The sequence below is a fragment of the Mytilus galloprovincialis genome, chromosome 3 (genome assembly GCF_965363235.1).
Source record: "Mytilus galloprovincialis chromosome 3, xbMytGall1.hap1.1, whole genome shotgun sequence".
Taxonomy (NCBI): Eukaryota; Metazoa; Mollusca; class Bivalvia; order Mytilida; family Mytilidae; genus Mytilus; species Mytilus galloprovincialis.
Genome location: NC_134840.1, coordinates 101,842,443 through 101,847,514, shown reverse-complemented (window position 1 = coordinate 101,847,514; position 5,072 = coordinate 101,842,443).

Here is a 5,072-nt window from a genome sequence, read left to right as displayed (position 1 = left end):
TACTATTGTTTTTCTGTTTGTCGTTTTCATTTTTAGCCATGGCGTTGTCAGTTTGTTTTAGATTTATGAGTTTGACTGTCCCTTTGGTATCTTTCGTCCCTCTCTTGTGTCATGTGTGCTATTGTTTGTCTGTTTGTCTCTTTTTATTCTTAGCCGTGGCGTTGTCAGTTTTTTTCGATTTATGAGTTTGACTGTCCTTCTGATATATTTCGTCCCTCTTTTATGAAACTTATACAAAATGCATATTACCACAAAACACATTTTGGTAGTGTCACTTAAACGTTCTAGAGATATTTTTTCTCTATCAATTTATGAATTTTAAACACCGGTATACTACTGTTGCCTTTATTTATGTTCCTTTACGAATTTAAAAATTGCTTAGTTCTTCTTATCCGTTCTCCAACATAAGTTTTCCTCGAACAATTGTTATCAAACTTATACACCATGCTTATTTTCACAAAATACAGATCAATTTAAATTTTGGGGGTGCCACTTCAACCTTACTAGAGTTAACTTATTTCCCTTTACAACTGCTGAAATTGCTGAATTTTTCGTTTCTGTTCTCTTACTTAAGTTGCCTTAACATATATATGGTAGATAAACTGTTTCCAGCCTTGACCAAATGTTATGAAACTGATACACAATACTTATTACCACAACACCCAGATCCAGTGCAAATCTGGATAGCATTCCCTTAACCGTTCTTCCGTTATGTCCCTTTTCAACTTATATTACATGTATGTGCAAGCGGGGGCATCACCTGTGTCCAATGTACAAATTTTCCATTTATTTATTGTAATTGTCTCATCTGACATTTTTAAGGCATCAATTGTTTAATGTATATTTTGTATAAATCATAACATTCTACTACATGTTGATTTTGATAGCGAAATCAACTTTTGATTGGTTTAAACGTTCACACCTGACGTCGAACAAAACTTGTTAATCACCTCTGAGTATCATATTTCCCTCTGACATGTCGGGACTAAATCGTTTGACGTTACGCGCGTTTTATGTACATAACGTCTTGAACATCTTATTTTCTAAATAGCTTTAGCAATATCATTATCGTGTTCAAAATTATTTCAGACGTTAAAACAAAAAGACTAATCAAATATTTATTGTGTATCCGTACTGTTAATCAATATGGATGTCGTGTTTACTAATAAAAACAAGCGGATAAGTCAGATAAAATGCTGATATGTAAATTTTAAATATTTAAAGTTCAGCTAGTATACAAAGATTAGACAGTGGAATACAACATTCATTTCCCTTGGCCTCGGGAGATACACAGCCAATTTTGCATACGTACTATTTTTGTACTTAAAATCTGTAGTACTGAAAATTTACTTTTGATATTTAGTACTATTTCTTAACTTTAAAATTATTGTACTATTTACGTACCTGTATTTTACAGTACTTGATTTGTACTTAAAATTTTGGTACAGAAATTATACCGAAAGCAATCCCAATATTCCCTGTTTAAAGATCATAATATTAAGAGATTTGAAGTAGACATACTATCAAAATGCTTAAAATGTAACGTTGTAACCAAAAATATGTAGTACTTAAATTTTCAAGTACAAATCAAGTACTGTAAAATACAGGTACCTAAATATTACAATACTTTTAGAGTAACTAAATAGTACTGAATATCAAAAGTAGATTTCCAGTACTACAGATTTTTGGTACAGGCATAGTACCTATGCAAATTTGGCTGTGTATGAAGATTTGTTCACCAACAAACCCTAACCACTGAATTACACGCCACTGAATTACACGCTCCTGAAAAGCCATCAGAATGTGGCAGGATGATAGCCCTCCTTGGACAATGTTGTAACAGTACAAAATAAGAACAAACTATATAAATAAGTTGAAAAGGACTTTAGTCATCAGATCGATACAAAGAAAGAAAACAAAGTCATGTAACAAAAACACATACCCGTCGGTGAGGGTAATTAAACATCCCCTAATAAAAATATAAAGTATTGATCTGATAGTACACACAGTAACTGACAGCTGTTTAAAGATAATACCAACTAAAAAAAAACATGCATCTCTTCAATCATTATACTGTCATTAAGACCCAGCTAGAAATATGCAATCTGCAGTAGAAAGTGCAAATTTACGAAAGTCTACAAATTGTTTATGCCATTTTCTTAGGTGTTTATGAATGGTTTGGAGAAGTTGAAATTTTAAAAATTGATTGTAGTTGTGTTTACCTTAAGGTGAGGCGTATTATTCCAACTATAAAGTGACATTATAAAAAATAGCAAAGCTTACAAAAATCCAAAGGGAGCAAATCAAGGTTTTAAATATAAAATGAATGAGTGATTAAACGGTGTTTTAATTTTAATATACTGAAGATGTATTCGTTTTTCCTGCAAGACTCTATTTGACGTGCTTTTTTATTCAATTTGTCTAGAATGTCAAAATTGGATAATCCATAAATAACTGTAGAATAAATATTGGGTTTTTTTACAGGCCATGTACAGATTAGGTGGGCAGCAAATGAAGGAGGAGTGTGATCATTTGAAAACAAAACCTTTAGATCAAACCAACCAAGAAATAATGATGGACATAAAACATTCCAATAATAAAATCCGGGAACTAAAAGAATCATTTGAAAGTTTAAAGAAATCACATACTAAGATGATAAAATCTCATGAATTGCTTCAAGAACACCATGACATGTTACAGGAAGACTATACAGAAGTAAAGAAATCTCATGAGATTTTACAGGATGACCACAGCAAAGTAAAGAAATCCCATGAGACATTACATGATGCTCACAGAAAAGTAACAGACGAAATGGAAATGGTGAAGACTGCTCAAAAGGACACTGTGCCTTGGAACATAAGAGGTAAACAATCTGCGGGGATGTGTGTTACATCTACTTAATTCTTGTAAAATGAGATTTATTCTTTCAATTGTGACCAATAAATATTTTATTGTTGATATATTGCATTCTTGTCAAGAGGTAAACAAAAAAGATAATTGTTGATGTAAAGTGAACAAGTGAGATCATAATTGTACTTTTAAACGATATAGACCAATACTTGGTGTAAATCTTAATACCTGTGCATGAAATGTATAAATAGAAGGTAGATTAATATCATGAAATATCAGAGGTAAACACAGGGAGGTCAGGTTGATATATTGAAGATCAATAATTAGAGAAGCTTTGTCAGGAAAGTCTTTGAGATATAAATGTCGAACCTTCTAGATTTTTAGGTTGATGAGAGTGGTAAATTTCGGCGACATTGATACCTGTAGATATTGCTTCACCGTTGTTAGGCTGATTGTACCTTATGGTAGTGCATAGTAAAATATTTTGAATTGTTTTTTTTATAGACGCTTCATTTGTTACTTGTTAACGTAGAAATCTGAATGAACAAAGTCAGCTTTTTCACTGCTTATGTACATTGTTAAATTGATATATAATGTGAAGCAATAGCAAGATGACGGAGTAAATGGTATAAGAAATGGCCCCAATAGTTTTCCATTAATTAAATGCAAAATACTGGGAAAAGTGTTTATCTTTTAACAAACAAAATGCTTGAAGAGACACAAATAGAACAATCTTGTGGTTTTAGAGAAGTATTTATTAATGTCGGTTCAAGATTCAGATAAACACAGTGCACATGTTTTGTGGTCGGTAGTTAGATGTATTCTAACACATGAAAACAAAAATTCTATAAATTTGAACAATAACTTGATGCCAGAATTAAACAGAACTTGTTACTTCTACATTTGTACCACCCAGAGTAGAAGTTAGCTAGAAACCCAAACAATCTGTCCAAGTTGACATATTGCTACTTGCAGGAACAAATCAATAAGGATTTTACTTGTTAAAATAACTGAAAATTGGAATTAATTGAGTAATTCATCATCTAATTAATAATATGACAATTATAACCATTTGATTTAATAACTAAAAATTGTATTTCTAAGAGAGAGAAAAAAAATACACTTCAAATTGCATTCCTTATGAAATTTACAGTTTTGAAGCTTAACACTTAATCTGATCTGAGCGTCACTGGTGAGTCTAATGTAGATGAAACGCGCGTCTGGCGTATTAAATTATAATCCTAGTACCTTTGATAACTATTTACACCATTGGGTCGATGCCACTGCTTTTGGACGTTTCGTCCCCGAAGGTATCACCAGCTCAGTAGTCAGGACTTCGGTGTGGACATGAGTATCAATTATATGGTCGTTTTATAATTTCTGTTACAAAATTTAAAATGTTTCGAAACACTAAGGATTTTCTTAAATCAGGTATAGATTACCTTGGCCATATTTGGTACAACTTGTTGGTATTCTGGGTCCTGAATGCTCTTCACCTTTGTACCTGTTTGGTTTTATAGCTATTTTGATCTGAGCGTTACTGATGAGTATTATGTAGACGAAACGCGCGTCTGACGTATTACATAATAATTCTAGTACCATTGATAACTATTAACTAATACTTTCACCATATACTTATGATTGAAATAAATGAGTATATAACCATTACCATGTTCAAATGGTCAAATTACTTATATTTTTTAACATAAATATAAAACAGCTTTAGATATTAAATACGAAAACAAAATGAAACATTCATGGATCTACAATCTGTCGATACCTGTATATTGGCGTTGCATGTTTTTCTCTGACTGTTTATGACGTCTTTACACTAAATCATTTGGATGTTGAATGTGTACTGATTGATAATTAAGTCTTAGAAACATGATTTTTTTTATAAGTTGTTAGTGACATTGAACTAGCTGTCCGTAAATGCGAGTGCTCTCAGATCTGTACTTAGTGTCTTTTTGTTTATGGGATGAACAAGTACCCGGCCAGGGGAGGGTTGGGATCCCGCTAACATGTTTAACCCCGCAACATGCTCTATAAATGTGCCTGTCTCAAGACAGGAGCCTGTAATTCAGTGTTTTTCGTTCATTTGTACATAAATAAGGCCGTTAGTTTTCTCGTTTTACATTGTCATTTCGGGGCCTTTTATAGCTGACTATGATGTATGGGCTTTGCTCATAGTTGAATGCCGTACGGTGCAATGTAGTCGTTAA